Source organism: Pygocentrus nattereri, chromosome 14 (assembly GCF_015220715.1).
Source record: "Pygocentrus nattereri isolate fPygNat1 chromosome 14, fPygNat1.pri, whole genome shotgun sequence".
NCBI classification, from domain to species: Eukaryota; Metazoa; Chordata; class Actinopteri; order Characiformes; family Serrasalmidae; genus Pygocentrus; species Pygocentrus nattereri.
This window is the reverse complement of record NC_051224.1, coordinates 28,545,263-28,556,442: the sequence shown is the minus strand read 5'-3', so window position 1 is coordinate 28,556,442 and position 11,180 is coordinate 28,545,263. Positions and strand designations below refer to the sequence as shown.

The following is an 11,180-nucleotide window of genomic DNA, read 5'->3' as shown; positions in this document are numbered from 1 at the left end:
CATAAATATTCGCTTGCAGCCCCTGAACTACGAGCCTTGCAGGCTTTTTTGTATAATATCTTTCTTCTTGATATGAAACTCTTATGAAGAAGTCTGAACTCATGACTGAAATTGATCATTCATTCGCTTATTTATTCTATGCCCTTTGCACTTCATCCTGATGAATATTAAGAGGCTTACCTACTTCTTCATTCTTACATAGCAAATAACACCAGATTGAGCTGGATGGGAGCCCCGAAATAGGATGTTGCTTGGGGCCCCCAAGTGTTCAGAAATGACCCTGGGGCTAATGAAAGCAACCAACTGCTCAGCACACAACACAGAAATACAGAAACTCACTTGCAAAGCTGGTCCTGTTGTTTAAGTTGCGTTGTGAACTGTCCAAACCGGTATGTGCAGGCATGCACCTACAGTGTTTTTATTATGAAAATTTACTAAACTCCATATCTATTATGGCAGTGTCTGAACAAAAAAGAAATAATGCATTTAGAATGTGACAAACACATCTAGGCAGAGGCATTGCATTTGAAACTAACTGTTCTGAATAGTTCTTTACAGAATACGTGTACTTCTTTCCTGCGCTATGCTGCATATATGCATTCATATACTGTACGTTCAACTCCAAAAACTAATATTTGTTGGCTGTAGAATAACACATCTAAAAACATGTTTTATACTCACTCCATCTGTTTCAGGGAGTTGAAAGAATCTGTAAATATTTTGTTTTTGCAGCTTAAGTGCAGTGCGTGGCTTGTTGATGAAGGTTGTTATCAGAAATTGAGACACACTTAATTTGTCAGTTTGGCTCTCTCTGTCTCTGTGTCAGCTCTCTTGGTAAGCTCTAGGCCATGGTCAGGTTTTTGTCTCTATGCCTGTACTGTTTAACTGCTATGACTCTTTGCATTTTTCACATCTGGACAGCATCCCTTTCTCTGTGCTCTTTCTGTCATTTTTCGTCTTTTTATTTACCCCAGCAACTCTTTGTAAGGATTTTTTGGTATGTTCAGATTTTTTAAAAATTTTATTTTATACTTTAGATTTTGTTGCATTCCCCCATACCACACACACACACACACACACACACACACATATACACACAGCAACTACCAATCTGTAACACATTACGGTAAACTTTCATGAATAGAGAAACGATTTCATACATGTTCAGTGTGACCCTGATGCAGCCCAGTGTTCAATGCCGCAGCTGAACTGTATACTTTCACCGAAAATAAATCCTCCTTTTGCAATTCATCACAAACGTAGATCCTCAAATACAGACTTTCTCTCACCCGCCCTCTCACTCTCTCCCTGTCCCTGTCTTTCCTTCTCACTCCACCCTAGCCGGTTCTTTTTTCTCTCCCCAAATCAACCTCTCTTTCTTTCTCTCTCTCTCTCTCTCTCTCTCTCTCTCTCTCTCTCTCTCTCTCTCTCTCTCTCTCTCTCTCTCCCTCTCTCTCCCTCTTTCTCTCTCCTTTTCTCACCTGTTTGAGGAGGAGCTAAGCACATTGCTCAAATCATAATTATAGTTTCTTCAATTACATAAACATTTTCTGTTCCCACTGATGGTGATGGCCAGACCACTAGAAAATTCTGGTATTATCAACCAGTATAATTTAATATTGTCAAAAGTCAAACAGACTTAGTGGTTTTAGTTAAAGTAAAAGTACATTACCACCTAATATGGTTATCATCAGATATAACTTGTCAAGTGTGATCATCAGGTTTCATTTGTTACATATAAATATTGTAGTGCTGGGACGGGCAGAGCTTCTCATTGATTTTGTTCATTTCTGTCCATTACTCTTGTGTTTTTCACAAGTTCCTTACATATAATTTTTTTTGTTGGTGTTTTAAGTTTTAACGGACGAGTATAGCCTGTCTTGCTCTATTGTCAGTCCAGTGAGCCTGTGACTGTTGGTTTATGTTTAACAAAAGGAAGTAGTTTCCTCATGTCAGTGGTATCTGTTTGTGTGTATAAAGTATGCCATTAAATATTGGTATGTATCAGTGGGATTACCACAAGTCGTAATAAATATGCAATAATTTATTTGATAATCAGGTTCCAGTGTGTCGCCACTGCCTTAGCATTCAAACATTCACATACTCTTGTGTCTCTTATATGTGTATATAAAGCTGTTTCCCACCTGCTATGATCTTTTTGTCTTTTGTCCCACTCAGCTCATAAGAACTTATCCAGGGCAAAATACTTCCATCCTCCCTTGTTCTCACCTCCCCTCTTCTGCTACTTCTCTTCATGGGCCCAGTGAAGTGGTATGTAAACACTAAGGCACCTCCGGGATGCAGCTACTATTTGGAACAGCAGGCTTTGAGCTGTGTGTGCGTGTGTGTATGAAGTCAAGGGGGCAGCTGGTCATATAAGCCGCCTGCCGCTTGCTAATTTAGTTAGTGTAATAGCTCGCTTAGTGTGCCATCAGCTTGCTGTTCTCCGTAAACATTAGAGCCCTGTAAAAGACGGCGCGACGGAATTTGGCTTGGGCTTAATGTTGCCCAGGGGAACCACTAAAACACAGGGCTAATACCAGCCCTGTGGCAGCTTTAGACAACCTCTTTTTCTCGCGCTGTCTTTTTCTTTCTTTTTTCTGTCCTTCTTTCTTTGTTTGTTTCTTTCTTTCTTTGTGTCTTTCTTCAGTCATCCATCATTCACTACCGTTCAGATTAGTTTAGAGTCACTCTTCAGAAGTTTGTAATGTTTTCAAACCCAAAAAACAAGTAGGTTGTACATAAAGGTATGTAATGATTCTAATATGCTGGTGAGAGCTGTTAATATTAAGTTGTTTTTCAGATGTTATTTTTCATATGTGAGTCTGTTGTTAGTAGTGGTCATGAAAATTCATTACTTCTTTATTGGTATAGGCTGACTTATCTTTATGGTGCCAAGTAAGGTACCACTGTAAAAACCAGGTGTTTGGCCCAGATGTTAACTCTCTCATGTCTCTATCTCTCTCTCTCTCTCTCTCTCTCTGTCTGCCTCTCTCTCACCCCATTGCTAACACACACACACACACACACACACACACACACACACACACACACACACACACAAACAAACACACACACATTTACACTCACTAACACTCAGATGTAGTTAGTATTTATAGAATGAGTTGTGACGATTGTGTTTCCTGCCTGGCCTTTTAACTGTCCACAATGACTCAGTAACCAGTGATTAATGGCAAGTGTGTGACAGTGTGCAGTGTGACAGACAGGAGGTAGCAATAGCGTGTTTCCTGTATCAGGTATACACACTAACAGAGGTACTCTGTATGATCCAGTGTTTACTCCTGTGTCCTTTTAAAGGTCAGATATCACATGACTTTACTTTATACACGATTCTGTCATTTAATTGACCATTTGCAAAATTATGATTGGCACACCTCTTAGCCAGTTACAGTCATCCTTCAGTGCTACTTCTTCCAAGAAGCAAAGGAAAAACTCAGACAAAGCACCTAAAAAATAGCTTCGGTAAGAATGATGCTGGAAGTAAATTAGTGCACAAGTGTTGCTTGTTATTCAGCTGTATGCTGTTTCTGTTTCATTCTTGAATTAAACTGGATTAAGCTACCACCCTGAGATTTCAGTGTCAAAACTATTAATACTATTTTTTGTAACTTAGCTGCTTAATTTTTGCATTAGCTCAAGTAAAGGGACAAATTCTGTTTCTCACACCTCTGCTTTAATGCCCAGCTGCTAAAAGATTTCCCTGATTTGAGTAATTATTAATGTGGTTTCCAGGATCCTTTATTTGCTTTACATTGGCCTGCAGTGAACAAATTATGAAGCCGGTTTATTTTTGAATAAAAATGAATAACGAATCACTCCTCTATGAGATTCTGAATTTTTGTTTTTTGTGCTTCAGATGTTTTTAGTCTGTTAGCCCATGTGCTACTGATGTTTCTGGGCTGAGAGTTTGAGTGTTTTAACAACAATAACAAAGGGAGGCATGACTTGTCAGAATTTTGCAAACGGTCAGTTGGCTTTTGAGGAACTCTACATGCACATATAGTCACACTGTGTAAATACTGACCGAAATTAAATTTTAAAATGTTATAGAAAAATCAAGAAAAAGTTAGACAGGGAAAAAAAGATTTTTCAAGACTTTTAGATACTTTTGTACAGAATGAGAACTGGTGCTTGAAACTGACCTTCGTTCTGGCTGTGAGTGGAGTTATGGGGATGTGGTTGTTTAAGGAATCATATTCACTTGTTCTCACATGGATGTTAATGAACAAAAAAAAAGAGAAATGTTACAAATGCAAATATGTACTATTCCCCACAGAAAGCTTATTTAAGGTACACAGCTGGACTTTTGTGGATCATTGTAGTTTTGAGGGGACATTTACATTGTTTTTACTTTGTTAACTAAAAAATGTACTTGCACAGTACTTTTTTTCGTGACAGTCTATTACAAGCCAATTTAACATTAGAAAAATATTTTTTTTTGGTTGAACAAGAACAACGATGTTGGTGTTACTGTCATTGTCAGACTCTTAATTTTTCATACATTCCAATAATGTGCTTTGAAGCTTTTACTGAATTTGATGTTTGCTTCTTTCATACACTTTATCTAGCAAGTTGCTAGATAGCAAGCATGTTTTTATTTGGTCATGCCATTGGGCATAAGGCATGATAGCAGACATATGAGACATAAAAAGGAGCATGCTAGTTACTTGACTTGTGAAGCCTTTGTGTGTGTATATGCTGTTGTCAGTGTTGGGTCTGCCTGTTGAGGTCTGAGAGAAACCTAGGGAGAAAGACTTCAACAGATTGGAAAAGGAAGTAATTGGGATCAGATTTGAAAAACCCTGAAAGGAAGAACACAAGTGTGCTTGTGAGCAGCAGGTGTTATTATGTTTAAGCCATGCTTTGAAATATCTGCATTTTGTTCTTTTTTGCTGCGTTTGTACATATCAGCATGTAAGACATCTCTATAATGCTAATGCAGCCATTCTACATTTTAAAAATGTTTTTTGTGTCTCCTGTGGCATAGGCATTGGCAGATATGCATTTGAAAAATATCAGATATCAACACCGGCTCAGAATTCCCATATTGGTGCATCTCTAATGTATTTACATCTCAATGATAGAAAAATACAGAAATCCAAGGGGTTTAAATTGATATCTGGCATTTACCACAAATACAGTTTGAAGAGGTTTAACCAAGGTTATGGCAGTTTGTAGGAGGGAACACGAGTTGCAGCTAATTGTGAGTGGAGAGGCTGCCTGAGTGGTGACCTTATGGAAGGCTGGCTCGGAGACTGGAAGATCTGTCTTTTTATCTTCTGTGTGTTTTTTTCACGAATGGATTCTGGCATTAGAACCTATCCCATAATCTTAATTTCACCAACTTCTATGCTTCTCTGCCTGACCATCTTTTCCATGTTGTTTACATGTTGAAGAATTTCCCTATTGTACATTAGAGTCATTCAAATGTTTGATTATAAACAAGTATATGAGGTGTATGATCCAAATATTTTTATCCTGTGTAATCTTACATTTACATTTACATTTACAGCATTTAGCAGACGCTCTTATCCAGAGCGACTTACAAGAAGTGCTTTGTCAATCTAGAGAAAGTATCTTTGCTAGTTACCAATAGCTTAGAGAAAAAGACAGTCCTGAGCTCAGATACTGCTAGAAACAAATATGTCACTGCAGACACCAAGAGAAAAAGAAACAATAATAATAAGTGCAGCTTATAGTTCAATGCTCATTTAAGTGCTGTGTAAAGAGATGAGTCCTCAGTCTACGTTTGAAGACAGCAAGAGACTCTGCTGTTCGGACAGCCAGTGTGAGTTCATTCCACCACCTGGGTGCCAGTACAGAGAACATTCTCGACGCTTGTCTTCCGTGCACCTTGAAGGATGGCGGGTCAAGCCGAGCTGTACTCGAAGCTCGAAGGGCTCGTGGTACAGTTCGAGATTTCTCCATTGTGGTGAAATCTCAGTGAGGTTCTTTTTTAACCTCACAGGTTTCAGATTAATAGAGTGATGATCAGAGCTGTACAAGATTCTAAACTAACTGAAATAAGTTTAAGGTCAAGGTACGTTACCTGAGAAAAATATGTAGATAGCTACAGTATACTAATTATTTTCAAATTCTTAAAACATTGAATAAAATATTTACAAATCATTTTTGGCAAATAGTTTGTAAAATTTGAGTTAGTGTGTTATCATTGTGTATAAAACCTTTCATTTCAAATTTGTGTATGACATTCCTGCTGTATGTATGTATATATATATGAATGTTTCTTTTTGAGAAAAAGTTAGCAGATCTCATAAGAATGGTTTTATGGTGTCCACTGTCACACTGTGAAGATATGAGGGTGAGATTTGAATCTTATACAGCTCTGATCATCACTCTATTAATTATCTGAAACCTGTGAGGTTACACAGGATAAAAATATTTGGATCATACACTTCAGAGAGGAAAGAGAGCTAACCTCAAAGTATACACTCAGAGCTATTAAGATGAATGACAGAGAGAGGAAGTACAGAATCGTTTGTGTTGTGCTAAACCGAGAGCAAAACCGGTGAAAGAAGAATACTTAAAGGGTCAGAGTGCCTCTTTGCTGGTTTTCTCAAATCAGTCAAGTCAAGTCAAAGTTTATTAAGATAGAGCTTTTTACCACAGGTGTTGTCACAAAGCATCTTTACAGAAAAATCAGGTCTAAGCCCCCATGAGCAAAGCAATGGTGACAGTGGCAAGGAAGAACTCCCTAAGAGCAAGAGGCAAGAGGTAGTTACAATGCACTCGAGATCTGGATTAGCAATGTAGGGCAGCAAATTTGTTAACTGTGTGTTTAGATTTTTTTTGCTTGATTGTTTTAATTATTGTTGATTGTTTATTATTGAAGAAATTAATACATTTGTTACATCTGTAGGCTGATGCCATTTATGGTTCAGTACCTGTTTGGTTCTTAGTCAATTTACAGTCTGCAAGAAAAAGGCTACATGATCTATGTTTACAAAACGTGGTAGAAAGTCCTGTAAAAACTCTGACTTCAGCCTTGATGACCAACGGATGAAAATGAAAGAACTGTGTGGAAAAAAATTCATATTTGTTCTGCGATTGCTTACATTTAAAAAAACAAATGAACAAAACAAAAAATAAAACAGGAAGAGCCTGAGAAAGTCTCTGTCTTGCTCCCCAGCAGATGATTTACATGTCAAATGTGATACATGACATGTGCCTGGTTATTTATGTAGTTGTATGTTTTTATTTATGTTTTAGTTGTATATTTACAGTGGCAAACTATTAGAGCTAGACCTTCACTTTGGGCCATAAATTCCAAAACTCTTAAAATAAAATAAAAAAAAGCATCTTTATGATAATGCTAATTTCTGCTTGTAACGTATGAGATTTCTAATAATATGTTAGTGCTAGGCTAGTGCTAGTGCACATTTAACACTTTTTGGCTATTCTAGATTAACAGGTATATTTAAAGCTTGTAAAAGACCTTACATAGTTTTATTTGATTATTTGCAGTTTTACAGTGACTCTTTCAGTAAAGAGCCCTGGCCCAGAGCTGCTAAAGTTGTTTTCTGTTTTTAGCACCTGACTGAAACCTTAAGATTACTGCTTGTATTTGCAGTCAGTCATGCATCTTAGATCTTCCAGAAGGCCTAAGGCAGGGTTGCACATCTTCGGTCCTGGAGGGCCAGTGTCCAGCACAGTTTGGTAGCTGTTCTACGCAAACATACCCAATAAACCTGGCAATAAACAGGTGAGGGCTATCAGTTGTGTTTGAACAGGTAAATCTTCTCAATGTGCAGGACACCAGCCCTCCAGAGTTGTGCATCCTTGGCCTAGAGTAACATTTTTCTTTATGAAATTTGTTGCACCCAAACACAAATGGTTAACTGTACTGTTACAGGGGGAAAAATCTTGATCGGAAAGCATGTACTGTTGTTTGCACAGTCATATATACAGTTAGGGCATCCCGGTCAAATGACATTTTGTTATTTTAATAATTTTTTTCTTTAGTGAAAATAATTACATATTCTCTACCAAGAACACAAGTATTGTTTATTTGATGAATTTATTATATTGGGGGACAAATAAAATGTAGACTTGGCTGGTCATGCTAGATTTTGTTTGTGTTTTGAAGTCACACAAAGACAAAGGTGTAAACATCTCTGTCTTTCCTGCTCTTGCTTTCTTTTCCTCACTCTATCTCTGAAAGCATTAGAATGCAGTGTGGCATGAATGGAATGAAGCATATGATTTGAAACCTGTGGTTTGGTCAAGTACTTGAACTGATGTATGAGTGTTTGTGAAATGTTTGCTATGTACAGCCTTGTGGCTCAAGGCTGTAGTGTAGAAACACAACACCATAACTAACTTGCACACATGAGGGGTGGAGTAATAGGAGTGTGTAGTGGAGGTGAAGGATGGATGGACTCATGAAATGGTGCTGCATAGTTAACGTAATCTCTATAAACAGCTTCAGAACCCCCTTTCCATTGCTCAGACCCCTTCATGTACACTGACCATATTTGTCCACTGCCAGATAACAGGTTAATCTTATCTACTGGGCTTAGAGTGATGGCGCACACATACAAGCAAACACACACACAAACAAACACACAGGTTGTGAGGCCCCGTTTTTGCCTAGCATTAACATACAGCAAAAGTCAGTGACCTTTATTTAATTTCCAGTCAAAATGGTCATGAAATAGGCAGAAAGCATATATTTAATAGAATTTATATAGAAACCTCAACAAACATAGTATCATATTTTACATTTTTCGTGTGTCCTCCTCTATTGCCTTTATCACAGCATCCATTCTTTTATGAATACTTGCTTTCAGTTTTCCCAAAAATCTGCAGGGGTATTTTACCACACCAAGTTCAGCCTTAGAAGCTTGATTTTCTCCTTTCTCTCAAAGATAAACAAATGCTTTAAGTACTTTTCATATAATGTTGACAGTAGGAGGATAGGATATATATGTATAGGATAGGAGATACTGTATAGGTGCACTTTGTAGTTCTACAGTTACAGACTGTAGTCCATCTGTTTCTCTTCATACTTTGTTTGCCCCCTTTTACCCTGTTCTTCAGTGGTCAGGACCCCCATGGACCATCACAGAGCAGGTACTATCTGGGTGGTGGATCATTCTCAGCACTGCAGTAACACTGACATGGTGGTGGTTGTGTGTTAGTGTGTGTTGTGCTGGTATGAGTGGATCAGACACAGCTGTGCTGCTGGAGTTTTAAACACTACGTCCACTCACTGTCCACTCTGTATTAGACACTCCTACTTTGTCGGTCCACCTTGTAGCTGTAAAGTCAGAGACGATAGCTCATCTGCTGCACAGTTTGTGTTGGTCATCCTCTAGTCCTTCATCAGTGGTCACAGGATGCTGCCCACAGGATGCTGTTGGCTGGATCAGTCCATTAGTAACACTGAGATGCAGACAAAACAGACTACAAAGTGTACTTGTATAGTAAGTGGAGCTGGTAAAATGGACAATGAGCGTAGGTGGTCATAACCTTATGCATGATCGGTGTGTATATATACACAGTACTGTACATCCTGGATGATTCAATGATAAGTGGACAGTGTTCCATACAGGTGTCAGTGGGGTTTAATGTGTCTCAATGCATACTACCTTCAGAGGTAGTTAAGGATGCATATGACCATATAGCATTTGCAATGTGAAGTATTTTGAATATCACTGACAGCAGAAAAGAACTAACCAATCAAATGCATCATCACAACAATGACAAAAGCAGCTTCATAGCTCCTTTCTTAATCTCTTCTTTCATTAGTTTATAAGTTGTCAGGCAGTCTAAACATTTGTAGCAGTCCATACATGTACACAAATAAAGACCAGCCGACAATGTTTCAAGTAGAAACATGTAACAGGCTTTATAAGTTGAGGAAAAACCAACAGCTCATTTCCTTAAATGTACTGGATTGACAAATTTGTGTGTGTGTGTGTGTGTGTATGTTTATGGATGTGTGTGAGTGGGTGTGCGTGGCAGTAGCTTGTTGTTTCCTCATTCTTGGTGTATGTCTGTGGTGAACTAGCCATCAACCAGCTTGAGGGTAACCAGGTGTGTTTAATGCAGCGGTGTGCTGCAGAGTTTGCAATGTTTTGGCCCATGAGCACTGGAGCCTGACACATGTGTACTATAGGCAATGCCAGCGGAAACTGTGAAGCCTACAGGCTAGATCACACAGAAGAAGCCCATGGTATAGTTATTGATTTTTGGTGGGTGAACAGACTGTGATACTTTTTTCCTTTGTTTTTTTATTTTAAGTGAGAAATGTAGGACTATAAGATGATGGGTGTATTGTATCTTCACTTTGTGTTGTGTTGTCTTGCATAGCAATTAAAGTTTGTTAGGCTCTAGTCTTTTAGTATTTTTTATGCATTTCCTGTTCAAAATAAAAAGATTGTTGCCATATAAAAGAATGAAATGAAACAGAAGAAAGTAGTTATTTGGTAGATGTGAATGGGGCCCTCAGGTTATAACCAATTAACTCAGCAGATTGCTTTCTTCATAAATATACCTGAGTAGAAGAGAAAAGAAATTGAACCTCTCCTCATGTCAACATCTCAAATTCCATCAGAATGTGGGTAAAGAGAGAGCGGGCAGGAATCAAAAGTGGAAACACTCTTCAAGAGAACCAGGCGAGTACAGACATGGTGTTTCAATGGTCTGTGTAGGCGTAGATGTAAGTAGGAGTGTGTGTGTTTTTGTGTGTGCCATTGAAAACACCAGTTTCAGCAGCTCTCATCATCACTCGTCCTGGGAGGCCCAGGCATCAAGGAATGTGACCATCTGATGAAAAGTGTGGGTGGGTGGGTGGGTGGGGCTAGTCATCCCCTGCTTCCACTGAAATGGAAGAATGGAGCCACACAGACGAGGAGAGATGGAACGATGGATGGAAAGATGAGTATTTGCAACATAGGTCAAAAGGTTTCAAAACGTTTGCATCAGCCATCAGATTGAGGGTCAGTCAGGACGATGTTCTGCAAAAAGTCTACCATTAAACAGTAAAGACTGATAAAGCCCCAAGAATTTCAGGGTTTTATCTTATACTGGATATGTAGTTTTTTTTGCTGTTTTTACTATCAGAACCTTCCATTAGTAAGTAAGTAAGTGACACTGTTTAATCCCACAAACGGGGAAATTTCACCTCTGCATTT

The 11,180-nt window shown here is 38.5% G+C and overlaps 1 protein-coding gene across 1 annotated transcript in view; it reads left to right on the top strand.

The window, feature by feature from the left end:
- Nucleotides 1–11,180, top strand: part of coro7 (coronin 7) — a 164,819-nt gene that overhangs the window by 128,150 nt on the left and 25,489 nt on the right. The window lies entirely within an intron of this gene.